The sequence below is a fragment of the Capsicum annuum genome, chromosome 4 (assembly GCF_002878395.1).
Source record: "Capsicum annuum cultivar UCD-10X-F1 chromosome 4, UCD10Xv1.1, whole genome shotgun sequence".
Lineage (NCBI taxonomy): Eukaryota > Viridiplantae > Streptophyta > Magnoliopsida > Solanales > Solanaceae > Capsicum > Capsicum annuum.
The window spans coordinates 88,048,720-88,069,148 of record NC_061114.1 but is presented as its reverse complement, the minus strand read 5'-3'; positions in this window follow the sequence as shown (position 1 = coordinate 88,069,148).

Below are 20,429 nucleotides of genomic sequence, written 5' to 3'. Positions count from 1 at the left end.
AACGACCGCTTTACACTCCCACGAGAGCTGTAGATTGAGCGTTATCAGATATCTAACCGCCTCCTTCAACTTAACCAGACTAGGATCCCTATCTTGCATTTCTTTTACTTCAGCAACCAATGAAGATTTCAAACCATTCAAAATCCATGTACTACCTTCAGCTGAATCAATCAATCGAGCGCTTAATCTAGCAAGATGATGAACCTTATGGACAAATTTTTTCTTATTTTCCTCAACATAAGCAACACTGCCCATAAATAATCTACTAAGGGCATCTGCCACTACATTGGCCTTACCCGAATGATACAACACACTTATATCATAATCTTTTAACAACTCAAACCACATTATCTGACAATGATTTAGGTCTTTCTAGATGAAGACGTACTATAAACTCTAATGATCAGTGAATATATCAAAATGAACCCCATAAATATAGTGCCTCAAAATCTTTAAGGCGAAGACAACAACTACCAACTCAAGATCATACGTCGGATAGTTCTTTCTATGAGGTTTGAGTTGTCTAGAGGAATAGGATATGACCTTACTTCTCTGCATTAAAACACAACCAAAACCAACTCTAGAAGCATCAAACAAACTACAAATCCATCTGAGCCATCTGGCAAAGCCAAAATTGGGGCGAAGATGAGTTGAGTATTTAACTCCTAAAAACTCTTCTCGCAGGAATTTGCCCACTGAAATTTGACCTTTTTCTAAGTCAATTGAGACATGGGGGATACAATAAAAGAAAACCCTCCAAAAAACCACCTATAATAGCCATCCAAACCCAAGAAACTCTTGATATCTAATAGAGAGATAGGTATAGGCTAGTTTCTCACTACTTCGATCTTTTGAGGGTAAATTTAGATTTCATCACCAGAAACTATATGGCCAAGAAAAGCTACTGATCTTAGCCAAAATTTTCACTTACTGAACTTAGCAACTAACTGATGATCTCTAAAGGTCTGTAATACAATTTTCAGATGGTATGCACGACCATCCTCACAATGGAAACAGACAAGGATATCATCAATGAAAACTATGACGAACATGTCCAAGTACTGCTTGAACATCCTGTTCATCAAGTCCATGAAAGTTTCAGGGGCATTTATTAGTCCAAAGAACATAACTAGAAATTCAAAGTGATCATATCGAGTTCTAAAAGTTGTCTTTGGAATGTCACATTCTCTGACTCTAAGCTGATGATAGTTGGATACGAGGTCTATCATAGATAAATAACTGGCACCTAAAGTTGGTCAAATAAGTCATCAATTCTGGGGAGTGGATACTTATTCTTCATTGTGATTTTATTCAACTGACGGTAATTAATGCATATTCTAAGAGAACCATCTTTCTTACGCATGAACAAGATTGGATATTCCCATAGGAAATACTAGGCCTAATAAAACCCTCATGTAAAAGATCTTTTAACTGTTCCTTTAATTTCTTAAGCTTAGTTGGAGCCATTTTATCAGGTGAAATAGAGATAGGTTGGGTATCTAGAAGAATATCTAACCCGAAGTCGATTTCCCTCTCGAGAGGAATTTCGAGAAGATCTTCAAGGAACACATTTGAAAATTCATTTACTATTGGGACTGACTCAAGACTCGAAGCCTCAGAATTTGAGTTTTTGACTCGAACAAGATAGTAAAGACTCCCCTTTGATCTCATCTTTCTTACTCTTAGATAGGAAATAATCTGACCCCAAAGCACTGAAGTACTACCCCTCCATTCGATGATTGGTTCATTAGGAAATTGAAATTAAATGACTCTATTTCTATAATCGACTGAGGCATAACATAAGTGGAGCTAATCCATGCTGAGAATGACATCAAAATCACTCATCTCTAACTCCATAAGATCAACTGAGGTGATTCTCTAGGATATTTTGACTGGGCAATTTCTGTATACCCATCTAGCTATAATAAACTTACCCACTAGGGTAGACACTGAGAAAACCTCTGCTAATATTTTAGGATTGACACCAAAATTGTCGGCTATATAAGGAGTCATAAAAGAAAGTGAAGCTCTGGGGTCTAATAACACATAAACATAAAGATAAAAGACCTGCAACATACCCGTAACCATATCAAGAGAAATTTTTCAATTATACCGAGTCTAGAGAGCATGCAACCTATTTTGGAGCTGCCCACTGGTGACACTGTATGTGGCATCCTGCTGAGTCAGGTGACCTGCTGGTGCTGCGAAGGATTAGTCTACCCCTGCTAGTAATCACTTCTACCTCTATGAGTAACCACCGAATACTGTAGGATCTTATGGCCTGTCTTTCCATATCTAAAACACACATCACTACCCATTCTATACTCACCCTGATGGCTCCTACTATATTTTCTATAGAGCGGATTTGTATGACTACTATTTACATTACCCTAGGACTTAGATCCTGGTGCTTTATCCCAACTGTTTTGCCTGAACTTAGGCACTGGCACACTAGCTGAAGATGGAGCTGGGGCTAAAAATTTTTGACAGAACTGAGAATGATTATCACCTTTTGACCTTGGCTGAGAGAATTTCAAACTACCTATTCTGGCCCTCTTATTCCCTCTATTTTTCCTTAAGCTTCTCTTTCTCAATATATTAGGCATGAACCATAAGTCTAGATAGGTCCATCTCCTTAATCAACATGAGGGTCCTACATTCCTTAACCACACTATTAGTTATACCAAATATAAACTTACTCATTCTAGACCTATTATCCACACCATAGTAGGAGAATACCTCGCCAATTGAGTGAACTTGAATGGGTACTCCTTCACACTCATATTATCTTGCTTCAAGTTGATGAACTCCTGAACCTTAGCTTTCCTCAACTTTAGGGGAAAGAATCTGCCTAAGAAAGTTATGGCAAACTCATCCCACTCTTTAGGCCTTCAATCAACACCTTGGTCATCCTTCCACTACTTAAACTAGGTGTAAGCTATATTCTGTAAATGATATGCATCCAACTCTGAACTCTCACTCAAATTGACGCCCATATCTGTCACTTTCTGCACCATGTCCAAAAATTTCTATGGATCCTCCTCAAACTTAGATCCCAAAAATAGAGGGGGATTTATCGAAGTAAAATGCTGAATCCTAACTGCTGTTGTATTTGCCACTGGATTGGCTGGAGCAACAACCTACTGGTTGTTCTGAAAAGCTACAAAATGGGTTAAGGTCGTGAAAGAGGCCCTAAATTCGGCGTAAGAGACAAGCTCATTCAAGGGATCTTCCTGAACCGGTGGGGGTGTGGGATGATCCCCGCTCCTTCTTTCGTTGTTTCTTACAGGATGCATTATTTGTAAATAAAGTAAAGAATGAGCCAGAAAGAGGAATTCAACAGAGCTCATGCTCTTTCGCACGACATGGACACTGAAAGAAGGGAAACTTTTCTAAAACTATTTTATATCATCTCGTCCATAAGTGTAGTGTGCTTCACACCCAAGCACAAGACTCTACTCAATGCTGTTTTCAGACTCCCTAGGATACTTTAAAACCTTTGACTCTGATAATAAGTTTTGTCACGACTTGAGGCTACACCCTAGTTGCGAGAATGGTACTTATGATCACAAGTGACCACAATCTAACTTATGCGCTAGTACCTACTATGAGCACTGAATAAAAGAGTAATTAAACAACATATATGGAAGATAATCTGCTAAGATACTATAAATTGGAAATACCAAAATATGTAAGAATGATATGTCTGAAATAATTGATAAAACTAAAAAAGCTAACTGACTGTCTATCGGATTGTCCGAAAGCCTCTAAGCATCATGAGAAGCTGATAGGACAAACCCCCAAATAACTCCAACTAACTAAACATAAGAAAATACTGAAATAACTGAGAAAAACATATCATTTCCTCGATAGATGAGGACTCACTACTACTGTTGTTGGATAACACTAAGCAATCTAAGAATAGTTAGGAAACTGAGCACTCAAACCTATGTTATAAGACAACATAGCATAAAGAAAAGTATGTGATTAGTACTTTGAATGTACTATTATATAAGATAAAGATTGACTAAAATAGATGAGATAACTGAGCATGAATGCATAAACACATAATATATGAGAATGAAAGACCAAGCATAAGCATGTTACTGAGATAATCTGAAATCTAAAAGACTAAAATTTGTAAAACTAAATGACTGATAAATCTATATATTTGTTCAAGCAAACCTAAGCAAAGATACGCTGACATACTGACTGAAACTGTAGAAGGTATCATGTAATTGACATGCCCCAATCTGAGCTAATCGAGGTTTAACCTGTAACCCAGTTTAAAAGGTATTAGTATTATGCCACGGGTACTAACACTGGCTGAGTAAATCCATTAAACTAGTATCTCGAAGGACCAAGGTGTCAAGCCTAAATTGACGGATAACCCTTGAGAGGAAGTCAAGCCTAAATCGATGGGTGACACCTCATATTCTACGCTGGCTATGTAGTTTTGTAAGTTCGCAACTTATACTAATACTCTTCCTAAACTGATGAGGGAACCACCATCCCTGTATTCACTGGGTACTAAATCCTACTCCCAACTGAAGTGACACTAGTACTAAATTGGATTAAGTTTAACTGAACATTTCTGATGGTGCTCATCATGATTACATCAACTGAGTAAAATAACATTATCCATGGTATAATTGAATCATCACTTAAAAATCTGAAGTTATGTAAAACGCATAGGTATTAGGTGTTGATAACTCGCCAGTACTGAATGGTCATAAAATACGATAGCAAAGCTTTAAAAATAGAGTATGACTCATGGTTCAAAAACTCAAAACATAGACATTTTATCAACATGTGAGAATTATGATCTTAAACATGGTAATGTATTAAGTATTAGGAAAACAACATGATTACATGGCTAACTTCATAAATTGGGAATTTAACATGAAATTCACTTGAATATGACATGGGAAACTAAAATTTAAAGCATGAAACAACCTAACTTTTCATGGGATCATACATGAACATGAATTGAGTGCAAATTACTAGGGAACACATGAATTTAACCCATCTTAAACATATGAAATTTTATAGTAAAGGAAAAACTCCATATATGAATACCCGCATACCTTAATAATTAGTTTCTTGAGGATTTCTTGAACTGAGAAACTTGAACTCTTGATTTCTTGAGAAAGAGCTTGGATTTTGTTCTTGGGAAAACATGAGGGTTTCTTGAGAGAAATTTGGAGTGAAAGGGGTAAATAGTGCCCTTTTAGAAGTCCCAAATCATGTTAAGAATGAATTGGGTTGAGGGAAATGACTGAAATACCCTTTGGACACTTAGATCACATAACTGTATGGGATAGAGCCACGTGTTGCAGCTCTCTCTCCATAGGAGAAAGTAACATGCCATGCCACCTCTTTTGGGAGTGAAAGTAACGTGTCGTGGACCTTCTCACCACGGGAGAGACTAATACATCACGACCTTATCACATTGCCTCTCTATTTCATCCATTTAAACAAGTCCCAAACTTCGTCCAAAAGTCCTGAAACTCTCTCGAGACATACATTTAACCTCCCTAAATATGAACCAACTTAAAAACCAACATCTTGGGGTCATGAAGAGAAAAATAAAAATCCTCAAAGTTTAGGGGTCTTGAAAATGACTAAGTCCTTAACACTTAGTGAAATTTTCATGACTTGGAGCCCTTAAGCATGCAACTAAGAGCTGAATCAAGATTATAATATTACAGGATATTATATTGACTATGATGGTATTTGGGTTGAGCATCTATCTCTTGTAGAGTTTGTTTACAATAATAGCTACAATTCTAGTATTGGTATTCCTCCATTTGAATCCTTGTATTGTAGGAGTTGTTCGTCCCATATAGGGTGGTTTGAGGTCGGTGAGGCAAAGATATTTGTCCTGTATTTGGTTTACCCAGCCATGGAAAAGGTGAAAGTTGACTTGAGATAGGCTTAAGGCTACCCAAAGTTGCCAAAAGTCCTATGCAGACGTGAGGCCAAGAGAGTTAGAGTTTGAGGTTGGGGATAGGGTGTTCTTAAAAGTATCTCCCATGAAGGGAGTGATGCAGCTTGATAAGAAAGGGAAACTGAGTCCTCAGTATATTGGTCCTTACTTTATTTTGCGAAGGGTTGGTAATATTGCGTATGAGTTTGAGTTACCTTCTAGTTTGAGCTTTATTCATCCAGTTTTCCATGTTTTTATGTTGAGGAATTGTATGGGTGATCCATCTTAAATTGTGCCTACCAAAGATATTGGTATTTCAGATTCTTTGTCTTATGGGGAGGTCTTAGTTGAGATCTTAGATCGGCAGGTTCGTCGATTACGGACCAAAGATGTAGGTTTGGTTAAGGTTCTATGGAGGAACGACAAGATTGAAAAGGCTACTTGGGAAGTAAAAGAGGACATAAAATCCAAGTATCCGTTCCTATTTTTGCTCAAAAAATTCATACGGAAGGTATGTGTTCTTCATCATACTTTTATTTTCTAACTTAGTTAAAGGAAAGATTGATTTTCTTTCATCGTTGTTTTCTAACTTAGTTAAAGGTTGGAGTATGGGTGTTGGGATAAGTCGTGTTTTTAATGCCTTATTCCATCATTTGAGGATGAATGATCCAAGTGGGAGAGAATTAAAATACCCTGGGTTTTGATCCTTAGAAATTTCCTGAGTTTTTAACTTTCTAAACATCATACGACTTAGGCTTACTAGTCCTATGATGTGGGTACAGCCTAGGGGAAAATTCATATATTAAGTAGTGGGTCATGCTCATGTACTATTCTAGGTACTACTGGACTCCATAAAAATCATATGGAGATAGTATAATTGGTAATATTTAACTCGTATGGTGGACAGTGTCAACCTCTTTTGATACTGTCTTGGTTACGGTATATGGGTACTACTCTTATGCTATGGGTACAATTTGGGAAAGGGGAGTCATATGGTGGACAGTGTGTGATGCCCACCTCTCGTATGTTGTGTATACGAGTCAAGGGAAGAGTCGTACCCTCCTGTGCATATTTTTCAGCTTTTAAGCTAGGGGTATTCTAGATATTTTTCCTCTTTCCAAACTTAAAAACCACGTCTTATAACTTTCTTAAGGCATCTTTACCTATCAAAAACACATCAAATAGACTCTTAAACACTCCCAAATCCTCAAGGTTAAGAACACTTAAGATTTTCATCAATCATATCAATAAGGCATTTCAAGGGTGATTTCTATCCATCTTCTTTGGTATCTAAGGCATGTTACTCCTCCCTCATTGTTAGTTCAAACTAAAAGTATGTTTTCATGAATGGTTTTCATGGCATAATGGTGATATGGTTTTGGGTTTTGAATTATATGTTGGGTGTTTTGGTTATTAATGGTTAATTTCTGTTTTCTCATGTTTTTATTTATGGTTTTCATATTATAATGATGGTTTGAACATGTGGTTGCATGTGAATATTCAATTGGCACTTGGTTTGTATTTTTGGAACTACATGTCCTCAACATGTTTGTTAAAATGCCAATGAGAATGATTTTATTACATAATTGGACTTTTATTGTAAACTTTGGATGGTATAATATGGTAATGGAACCTAAATTGGTTAGATAGTTTTAATGGCTAAATGGTAAAGTCTTGATGGCCATGGCTATGACTTAAAATCTTGTGGGGTACATGGGAATCCCCCAAGTGAATCTAATAATAGAACCTACGGGGTACATAGGAATCTCCTGAGTAATTGGCTAAGGATATTGCTTCTTAGCTATAGTTGGTATGGCGATAGAACTTCTTATAGCCTTGGTTAATAATATATGGAATTGATGGTTTGGTTGTATGCTAATGTTTGTAATTGGGCAATAACGGGGGGTTGTGATAGCTAACCGTAAAGGTGTGAAACCAATGGACGAACACTGGAAACTCATGTTTGCCCATATGAAGATTGGTCATGGCAACCATATACTTGTGGGGTACACAGAAATCGCCTAAGTTTTGTCACACCCTTTTTTCCGCCCGAAGGGATCGAGGTCGAAGGATTTTTCCAATTAAAGTGATAATTTTGAATAGGGATTAATTATTATAGAGTCGCCACTTGGAATTGAGTTTTGGTGTTCCAAGTCACCTTTTTGAATCCCTAATCAAAAGAAAATGACTTTTTGTTATGGTCTGCGAAAACAAAAGATCGGGTAAGGAATTCTGTTGATTGAAGGGAAGGTGTGAGGCACCCCTCGAGTCCCATAATTCTAGCACGTCGCTTTTATTGACTTATCTTGACTTAAAATAAATTATGTTAAAGCCTAAAATCGCTGATTTTTTAATTATACCAAAAACTTGTCTATTATCTTATATTAAATCGGTGAAAATTAATTTCTTAGAAAAAAAATTGTCAAGGTGCATGATTGCATTCTTGAATTTTAAATGTCTCGAAAAGATGTGTGTCCCGCATTCTTAATTAATACGAATATTTTGACGTGTTTAAAAATTACCTAGCGTTAAAATTTGTCTAAATCCTTAATGATAAATTTAATCAAAATTCATATAATACAATTAACTAAATCAATAAATAATTATTAAATTTTGTTGAAATAATAATAAAATAAATAAAATACACAGATCTATCTACATTATGCTAAATTTAATATTATTCCTAAAATTTAATCTCTTTAAATTAAATAGATTCAAATCATATATTATAAGATAAATCAAACACGAAAATTTCTGAAATATAATTCGAACACAAACTCTTAAAATAAATAAATAAATAAATATAAAATCTAAAATATACGATATTTCACTTCTAGCAAAATATAAATAATAGTAAATTTTATTAATATCAAATTTATTTACTTTATTTTTTACTAATTGTAAAATAAAATAATTTTTACATTATACTGCAATATGGAGGCTTGGATATTTACTATAAAAAAAGAAATAATAAAAAAATATAAAATCTCATTTTTTTCACGTACACATTCACAGTACTTTACTTTTCTGGAAAAACTTTTATTTTTTACTTTTATGTCAACAATGAAGCGATGAATAGGGGAAAAAGCATCGATGGATGAATGGGAACAACAACTACTAGTCGTTGGTGAAGCAACAGCGGTCGAAACCGATGTGAAGGATGGGGGTTGCGGGTCGCCGGCGACGAAAAGGGGAGAAGGGAGGTGCGGCAATAGACGCCGGGAAATGGAGACAAGCGACAGCCATGGGGCTTCACCAGACTAATATCTTAAATCACAAAATCAAGCCAAATCTGTCCCTTTCAGCGCAACAACAATGGTGATATATTGATAATGTTGTTTTTTCGGCTAAGGGGTGGTATTGTCAGCGCCGACCATGGCTTTGACGACAATAAAGGGGAAAAAATAAAAAAGAGGCAGTGACGATGGTAGCCGAAGAAGGTGCGTCTGTTAACTGTTGATTCCAGCGTCAATGAAAAGGAAAAAAGGGGAAAGGGGTGGCGGCAGTTTGGGTTTTTCGGAGGCAGGTGTCTGGTTCATAGTGATGTTCGTCAGAAGAGACCGATGATTTCGGTGAATTATTCACCAGGAAACTTATCTTAAACTATTATTTTCTTCTCTGTTTTACTGTTTGTCCAAATTATATGTGTGTTTCATCTATGTCTGGGCTCGTTTTCCGATCAGTGTGTTATCGTGCAGATATATACATGCATATCAATACAAACATATTCATAATCCTTCTCCGTTCTTTTACAATATCTACTTTATAAAATTTTAACTCAAATATACTTTTTGATTTATTATTTTACGCAGTAAACATATTTGGATAAAAAGTGTACATTATGATTCATGCTAATGAATTCACATAAATAATCAACTTTTGCATATTGAATAAATTTATTAAATAACAGTACAAAATGGGATAAGAACCTGTTGATAAATTAAAATAGAAACTCGAACATTGTCACCGAAAATTCGAATGGAACTTCAACTTCAATGCTTTTTCTTTTTCTCTCTTTGTTTCTGATGTTTCCTTTTTCTCAGTCTGGTTTACTCTGTGTTTTTCTTCACTCTAGTCTTTTTTCTTTTTTTTTTGAAGTCTGATACAGTGTCTGTAGGGAGATAGATTGTACGTTCTCTGTTTCTCTGGGGTTAGAGTCCTTAAATAAAAGGACTTTGGGTGGAACAGTTAATCATCAAATAAGGGGAGGGGGGAAATTTTGAAATTTAAAAAAAAATTCTATTCTTTTTTTTAAAATTAATAATAATAAATAAAGATAAATAATAAATAAAGTAAATGAATAAATAAATAAATAAGATAATAGAATGATAATAATAATAAATATAAATATAACTAATTAATTTATATTTTTAAGAAAAATACAATAAAAATTATAAATAACATTAAATAAATATAATTAAGACAGTATTAAAATTACTTATTCATTTAAAATTTAATAGGAAATATATATATATATTTATATATATATAAATATATTTTTTATAAAATTTTGCATTATTTTTAGAATTAGAGTAAAATAAAATAAAAATAAAATATCTCAAAAATAACCTTATTTAGCTATTTATTTTTTAACTAAAAATTATTAAAATAAAATAAGAATAAAAATATATCAGATTAAATATAAGTATAAATATTTAATATTGATAAGCAAGTTAAAATTTAAGGAAGATAAAAAATCACGTGTCTACAGTTTTTTCCCTCTTTGTGTGAAATCTCGAAGAGTTTTCATACAAAGAAGTTGACAAGATATGATTTTTGATCATCCAATTATTTTAAAACTAAGAATAAAATAAACTTAAAATTAAAATAAAAGGAAAAATGTGATCGAGTCCTTGTTTTGGATATCCTACCTATCCAAGGTTATAAGGGAATCAGGTCACAAGTAGTTCAAAGATAACATAATGAGAGAAAGAGTTAAAAGTCGAATGAGATTCCATCGAGTTTTCGGTTATCGACTTCTTCCTTTTACATTCAAATGAATAACAAAAATAAAATAAAGATATAAGTGAAAGATCCTATCTATGTTGCTTTTCTGAAATCTTGACTTGAATCTTCATGACTTCTCAAATGGTGAGATAGTCATTATTCTGAGTTGAACTTGATACGCAAAAAGTTCCTCCTCGTTGGCTTTTGGCATTAGAGGGGAACTTGACAATTGGTTTATTCTTCAGACTTTCTTTCAGCTTGGACTTGAAAATTCACCTGATTCTTCAGGCTGGATCCTGGCTTGCTTTTCCTTCGCCCTGTTTTTCAGATAGACTCCTGGACTTCCTTTTTCTTTACCATGTTCTTCAGGCGGGCTCCTGGACTTCCTTTTTCTTTACCCTGTTCTTCAGGCGGGCTCCTGGACTTATAATTTCTTCACCCTTTTCTTCAGGAGAGCTCCTGAACTTCCTTTTTTCTTTACCCTTTTCTTCAGGCAGGCTCCTAAACTTACAATATCTTCACCCTGTTCTTCAGCGGGCTCCTGGACTTTTTTTTTCTTCACTCTATTCTTCAGGCGGGCTCCTGGACTTACAATTCCTCCACCCTGTTCTTTAGGCGGGCTCCTGGACTTTTTTTTTCTTCACCCTGTTCTGCAGGCGGTCTCCTTAACTTAAAATTCTTCACCCTATTCTTTAGGCGGGCTCCTAGACTTTCTTTTTTCTTCACCCTGTTCTTCAGGCAGGATCCTGAACTTATAATTTCTTCACCCTATTCTTCAGGCGGGCTCCTGGACTTTCTTTTTTTCATTACCCTGTTCTTTAGGCGGGCTCCTAGACTTTTTTTTTTCTTCACCCTATTCTTTAGGAGGACTCCTAGACTTTCTTTTTTCTTCACCCTGTTCTTTAGGCGGGCTCCTTAAATTTCTTTTTTTCTTCACCCTGTTCTTTAGGCGAGCTCCTGGACTTTTTTTTTCTTCACCCTGTTCTTTAGACGGGCTCCTAGACTTTCTTTTTTCTTTACCCTGTTCTTTAGGCGGGCTCTTGGACTTATAATTTGTTTACCCTGTTCTTCAAACGGGCTCCTGGACTTTCTTTTTTCTTCACCCTGTTCTTTAGGTGGGCTTCTGGACTTACAATTTCTTTACCCTGTTCTTCAGGTAGGCTCCTGGACTTTCTTTTTTCTTCACCCTGTTATTTAGACGGGCTCCTAGACTTTCTTTTTTCTTCACTCTGTTCTTTAGGCGGGCTCCTAGACTTGTAATTTCTTCATCCTATTCTTCAGGCGGGCTCCTGGACTTACAAATTTCTAATTTTTCAAATACATTACATAACTGAGATCCAGTATCGTATGCTGTAATCATGACTCTTGCATTGACAGAAGTATGAAATTGCATCGTTTATTTGAAAATTTTATGTTTCTGTTTCAAAAAAAAAACAAAGACAAATTGTGAGTTTTAAAATACGCGGTGGTTGGTTTGTGGTATTTGGCTCTTGAACTGACTGTTCTTGCACTTTCCATGCTTAACTCCTTTTCATTCCTTGATTGATATCCATTGACTTGTCATACTTCTGACCCAAAATTTTGACTATTGATACTCTCAACTCAAAACGTATTTCTCTTTTATAATATCTCAGGATTTAACTTGTCATATACCTTTTATCTTTCAACGAGACAAAAATTGTCAAATCACGATCATTCTGAGTACTTTATTATACTTTGAAGTGTTGTCTTTATACGTCGATCTTTTGTCTTGATTTTTACCATTGAAGAAGTTGGTAGTAAGTTTGGAGTTCTTTCTCACTTGATCTGACGTGAATTTAACTCAAAAACACACAAAAGACAACAAAAATTTTCGTTTGATGATAAGGACACAAAAAATCAAAAATCAAAATAAATAGAAAAAAAAAACAATAGGCATCTCTTTTTCAAAACAAAAAGAAAAACTTATCTGAATGTGGAAACTGATTCGGGTGACTATGACATGCATTTTGAATCAAACAACCAGATCTACCCATACTAATCATTATAACTTTTGTCCACTTATTGAACTTTAAATTAGGTCAATCTTGAACTTGTTCCTTCTGGATAACAAACCTCCTTCGGCTAGTGGCACCTCAATGGGTTTTTGCTAACAAACCTATCTTATTTTTATTTTTTTTTCTTAGCTCGTAGTCGCCTTATGGTACCCAAAAGGGTTTTCACCAATAAGACTCTCTCATTTTCATTCACTTTTTCTTTTAAGTAAACACCCAAAATATAAATATCATGCACCCATAACATGTTTAGCCTTTACATTCTCAAAGATTGATCTGAAGGTCTTTCTTTGGTTGTAACTTGGCTTTTAGATTGGGTGAGAAAGAAAGGTCGGCGTGAAGCTCAAAATTTACACAACATTGGGTAAAGCATACAACTTTTGGAATCGACTCTTTTTAAGGAAATAAACTTTTTCCCTAGTTTCATTTTATTCTGGGTAATTTGAATTTTCTTTTGGTTGGACCGAACCCCAGAGTAGGGCTACCTACGTATCTTGTCATAGCAAGAATCAGGTCAAACGTAGTTCAAGAATCTTGTTCTTTTTCTTGATTTTCTTTCATCTTTTATTTACTTTTCTCTCTTCTTTTTTTTGAATTTTTTTTTTTGCAGACTCTATTTTGATTCCAAAAGACGGTTATAAAAGAAATAAAACAAAAGCTCAAAAGACATAACAAAGGATGACATAACATTTGGATAGCAGAATAAAATGCCTTGGTCATATCAATCCTTAAAAATGCAAGTACATAACATGCAATCTAAGAATGAAACATGAAGATCATACGCATCTTTTCAATATTGACCATGACTAAGCACATGCACATGTGTCACTTCTTTTAAACTTGTAAACTATACAGGTCTACTTGTATTGTACTTTCCTCACAACCGATGATTTTTTTCTTTTATTTTTTTAGCTAACTTCCTTTTGCTTCTTCTGATAATAGAAACTATATATCCTCTAGTTTATCTCATTCAAAAATGCTTGAGTTGAACCTCCTCATTGAAGATCAAGTCATTTTTTATTCGAAAGTGATTGCCTCAAAACATTTAAGTGAGGATGTAACTAGGTCCTCAAAACATCTCAACACTTTACTTATTTTTCTTTTTTTTTTTTTTTCAACTCTAGGTTTTTGATCGAATGTTTCAACATTAGATTGGGTTTTAAGATCTGGTTGAAAATTCAACATGCTTATTATATTACCAGAATCACCATAAAAAGAGCTCTTTGAAGAAAAGAAAACACAATATATATTGAGAAAAAATAAAAGGGACACACATTTTGTTGATAGAAAGATAGAAGAGTTTGAACAAAAACGTTAAGAAAATCAGACAAGATAGGTCCTAAACTACAACCCTAAAATAATTCGGGTAACAGAAAACAAAACAAAACAAACTACTAGACCTCTTTCTAGTAGGGAGAGGGGTGACTTCTCAATTGCTCAGCCTGACAACTTAGCCACTGATTTGCATATTAACATGACTAGAGATTCCACCACGATCAGACATATTTCCTTCAACAAATAAGTTCTAGGTCTCCATACTTGACTCATTGCTTCCCATATATTGTATAGAACCACGTGTTGATGAAGAACTCTGTGGAGTGGTTGAGGTGCCAACGTTTTGCACGACACTCAATTTTTCTTGAATCATTTTCTCAATTTCTCTTTTCAAAATACAACAATCTTCAGCACTGTGACATTGCATATTAGAATGATAAGAACATTGTACAATAAGATCAAAATATTTTGAATGTGGATCGGGAATATATCCAGGGATGGGAGTAATCATGCCCCATTGCCTTAATGTTTGGAACAAACTGGTATAGGACTCTCCAATTGGCATGAAATTATCCTTTGTCTTCCTCCTCATTGCAAACTCTGGCCTTGAATAAAACTTGGATTGAGAGGCTCCTTGGTAAATTTATGAGTATCGAGGACGACACCGAGGGTCTGGGGCACGCCATTATGGATAGAAAGACGAATGAGCATATGATTGTGCATTGTTCAAAGGATCTTGAGAAAGTGGAATGGAATTTCTTAGATTTTAGAGAAAGGAACCTTGTTGCATGTGGTTGTGTGGATCTAATATGTAAGCTCAGGATTGAGGCTGACAGTATTGGTGGGTTGAACCTCTCAAACTCTATTTTGGTCCTGGCATAACAATAAATGTGTTTTCTTTCTTCTTTTCTTTTTCAATTTACCTTGATCGATTGCAGTATCGTCCCAAATGCTTCACAGAATCCTCATGTCCATCATGTTCCTTAAATTTCGATATGTCAAAGCTTTGAAGAAGGTTGACACTTGAAGACATGCCTCAGTCTTTAATAATGGGGAACGGAGGAAGAGAATGTTCACTGACCCAAGCTTATTACATTTCCATCATTTGTTGCCTTAATCTCAAATTCTCTTCCTTTAAACTCTTATTTTCCCGACTCTTTGTTTGATTCATGAGGTTACTCTCTATATCCTTGTTGGACACAGCTAAACCTCATTTAGATTTGGTTTGATGTGGAGGACCAGCCAAAATACCACAAACTAACCACCTTAAACTAACTGTGATAAGAAATAACAAAGGCGTTAGAATGCAATATTTTTTTCAAAAACTCTTTTTCATTTATATTATTTTTGAAAAGATCACCGAACCCTAGAAGGGCGCCTATGTATCTCATTAATATGAGAATCAGGTGTGCGTAGTTCTTGAGCTGGAGATATGAAGAAACAGATTTTTCTTTTAATTTGAGAAATGAGAAATATTTTTTAGTTTTTTAATTCATTAATAATGATAAAACTCATTTTATTTTTGAAAATAAATTAATTTATTTTATATATAGATAAAAAACTCTCTTCTTTATTTATTAGAAGGAAACACAAATATATGTTTCGTTAAAATCACCGAATCCATGAAGGACTGCCTACGTATCTTATCAATGTGAGAATCAGGTGTGCATAGTTCGTGAAAATTAGAGATACAAAGAAATATACCTTTTTTTTTTCTTTTTTTTAATAATGAGAAATTTATTTATTTATTAAATAATATTTTTTTCATTTTTGAAAACAACTTTTTTTATTTTTAGTTTAAAAGGAAAGACAACCATTTTTTTAAAAGATCACCGAATCCATTAAGGACTGCCTATGTATCTCAATAAAATGAGAATCAGATGTGCTTAGACCGTGAAAATTATGTCGTACAAAATTTAGCCTTAAAACCCCTAAAGGTTCAGGGCTATTAAGATTTATACATATTTTTTATTTTGTAAAACTTAGCCTCATGATCCCTAAAGATTCTGGGTTATTAAGATATATTATAAAAATTGAACTTGAGAATAAGAAAAATAATTATGAAAGTAATCATATTTTCAAAACATTCCTCAATAAATCTATGAATAATTTTTCAAAAGACAGGGTCGTACCCCGAAAAAGGGCTTCCTACGTATCTTAATTAAGAGTGAGAATCAGACCCTTGTAGTTCATGAAGATCGTAAAACTATGTTACTAAAACTTTTCCTTTTTTTCTGAAAATAAATTTTTTCCTTGAAAAATAATTCACTAAATATGAGGATAAATTAATCTCTTGCATTTTAAAATTGCCTAAAGCCAGTCAACAAACAAACAGTCTTTCAAATAAATATCAAAAAGCACGTAGAATGCACATGTTGGTCTTTATAAAGTAGGTCAAATGTCCTAGACAGACGCGGCCCCTGTGCCGAGTCCCGCCAAGTCAAATGCATATGATGCAAATAAAGCGGCACCTAATAGGGATAACCAGATTCTGAGTTTTCAGTTCATCTAAGTTTAAGCCTAATAGGGATAGGTATCTAGATTGGCTTACCCGAGTGGACACTCGAGCCTGGGATGGAAAACTTGGTCGGTAGCAGGGCAACACCGCCTTCGTTGCCGATCCGAACTCCACCTAACATGTGTGACTATAATCCTTCGCCAGGTACCTTGACATTCCGGCTATCTCAAAAAGAAATTAGGATGTATGCGCTGCATTCCTTCTATCCTATTTCAGAGACTCAGAGGGGTGCGCAAAAGAAGACAGTATATAATACAGTTCAATAAATATCAAATCGGTAAATAAGCGACAAGTAGCACATAAGGCCAATAAATACAATATCAACAATAATTAAAGCAAGTATAAGTCAATATAAAAAGCTCGAATTCTTATTAGTCCCCAACAGAGTCGCCAGAGATGTCACACCTCTTTTTTTGCCCAAAAGGATCGAGGTTGAAGTATTTTTTCAATTAAAGTGATAATTTTGAATAGGGATTAATTTATTACAGAGTCGCCACTTGAAATTGAGTTTTGGTGTTCCAAGTCACCTTTTTGAATCCCTAATCAAAAGAAAATGACTCTTTGTTATGGTCTGCGAAAACAGAAGATCGGGTAAGGAATTCTGTTGACTGAAGGAAAGGTGTGAGGCACCCCTCGAGTCCTGTGGTTGTAGCACGGTCTCTTTTATTGACTTATCTTGACTTAAAATAAATTATGTTAAGGCCTAAAATCGCTCATTTTTTAATTATACCGAAAACTTGTCTATTATCTTATATTAAATCGATGAAAATTAATTTCGTAGAAAAATATTTCTCAAGATGCATAATTGCATTCTTGAATTTTAAATATCTCGGAAAGATGCATGTGCCGCATTCTTAATTAAGACGAATATTTTTGACGTGTTTAAAAATTACCTAGCGTTAAAATTTGTCTAAATCTTTAATGATAAATTTAATCAAAATTCATTTAATACAATTAATTAAATCAATAAATACTTATTAGATTCTATTGAAATAATAATAAAATAAATAAAATACACAGATGTACCTACATTATGCTAAATTTAATTTTATCCCTAAAATTTAATCTCTTTAAATTAAATAGACTCAAATCATATATTATAAGAAAAATCAAACACAAAAATTTCCAAAATATAATTCGAACACAAACTCTTAAAATAAATAAATAAACAATCTGAAATATAAGATATTTCACTTCAAGCAAAATATAAATAATAGTAAATTTTATTAATATCAAATTTATTTACTTTATTTTTTACTAATTATTAATTAAAAATAATTTTTAAATTATACTGTAATATGGAGGCTTGGATATTTAAAATCCCATTTTTTCACGTACACATTCACAGTACTTCACTTTTCTAAAAAAAATAAAATATTTTTTACTTCTATGTCAACAATGAAGCGATGCAAAGGGGAAAAAGCATCGATGGTTGAACGAAAATAGCAACTACTCATCGTCGGTGAAGCAACGACAGTCAAAACCGGCGTGAAGGATGGGGTTTGTGGGTCGCCGGCGACGGAAAGGGGAGAAGGGAGGTGCGACGATAGACGCCGGGAAAGAGAGACAAGCGACAGCCATGGGGTTTCGCTGGATTAACATCTTAAATCACAAAATCCGGCGAGATCTTTCCCTTTTGGCGCAATAACAATGGTGATTTACTGGTGATGTCATTTTTCTGGCTAAGAGTTGCTGTTGTCGGCGCTGACCATGGCTTTGACGACAGTAAAAAGGGAAAAGGGGAAAGGAAGGTAGTGATGATGGTGGCCGAAGAAGGCGCATGTGTCGACTGTTGATTTCGGTGTTAATGAATAGGGAAAAAGGGGAAAGAGGCGGCGGCAGTTTGGGTCTTCCGGCGACGGGTGTCCGGTTCATAGTGATGTTCGTCGGAGGAGACCTCGACAATTCCGGTGAATTATTCACCAGAAAACTTATCTTAAATTGTTATTTTCTCCTCTGTTTTACTGTTTGTCCAAATTATATGTGTGTTTCATCTGTGTCTAGGCTCGTTTTCTAGTCAGTGTGTTATCGTGTAGATATATACATGCATATCAGTACAAACATATTCATAATCCTTCTCCGTTCTTTTAAAATATCCACTTTATAAAATTTTAACTCTAATATACTTTTTGATTCATTATTTTACGCAGCAAACATATTTGGATAAAAAGTGTACAATATAATTCATGATAATGAATTCACATAAATAATCAACTTTTGCATATTGAATAAATTTATTAAATAACAGTACAAAATGGGATAAGAACCTGTTGATAAATTAAAATAGAAACTCGAACACTGTCACCGAAAATTCGAACGGAACTTCAACTTCCATGCTTTTTCCTTTTCGCTCTTTATTTTTGATGTTTTCTTTTTCTCGATTTGGTTTACTCTGTGTTTTTCTTCACTCTGGTCTTTTTTTTTCTTTTTTTTTTTTTGCAGTCTAATAGTATGATACAGTGTTTGTAGGGAGATAGATTGTACGTTATATGTTTCTCTAGGGTGAGAGTCCTTAAATAAAAGGACTATTGGGGGAACAGTTAATCATCAGATAAGGGGAGGGGGGGAAATTTGAAATTTAAAAATAAATTCTATTCTCTTTTTTAATTAATAATAATAAATAAAGATAAATAATAAATAAAAGTAAATGAAGATAAATAATAAATAAAAGTAAATGAATGAATAAATAAGATAATAGAATGATAATAATAATAAATATAAATATAGCTAATTAATTTTATATTTTTAAGAAAAATACAATAAAAATTATAAATAACCCTAAATAAATATAATTAAGACAATATTAAAATTACTTATTTATTTAAAATTTAATGGGAAATATATATATATATATAATATTTTTTTAATTTTTGCATTATTTTTAGAATTATAGGAAAATAAAATAAAAATAAAATATCTCAAAATAACTTTATTTAGTTATTTATTTTTTAACTAAAAATTATTAAAATAAAATAAGAATGAAAATATATCAGATTAAATATAAGTATAAATATTTAATATTGATAAGCAATTTAAAAATTTAGGGAAGATCAAAAATCATGTGTCTACAAGTTTATAGTTGTATACATGTATCATGGAGGGCAAAAGATACACGAAAATTCTCGACCCCTGTGATATCTTCGATTCGTGCGGCTATACGCACTGGGGCCTGTTCAGAGGGTAATACTGGACCCATATAGCCCATGGGTGGTTTTAGGATGGTTAAGCTACACATACCCAGTTTAATGGTTTTAAAGGCACGCTGAATCCGATTCTTTTTGCATATATGTATATGTATGGATATGCTTGCATATGGTTATTTACTTGGTTTCAAATGTTGGCATTATTTTATCCTTATCCTGAGTGCATACTAGTGTTCACCCGCTAACCCGTCTTCGGACGTTGTATCCTCACGCGATGTAGGAACCAACCATACTACTCCTCCTGCCCAGTGATTGAGTTCAAAAACAGCTTGCGTTGGATTGAAGTGGTGATCTTCCATACTCCGGAAGGCTCCATTTCATGTTATGAATTTCTCTACATACTTTTTTCATGTAATAGACTTTGGTTTTAGCTATGATCGGGAGCATGTCCCGATCGGATATTATTTTACTTTCGGATAGAGGCTTTGTTGGACTACTTTGGATTGATATGGACAGTGTTGGCATTAATGTCAGGCTTAGCATTGATATTGATATTGGTATTGGAACTGACACCTCTTGACTGT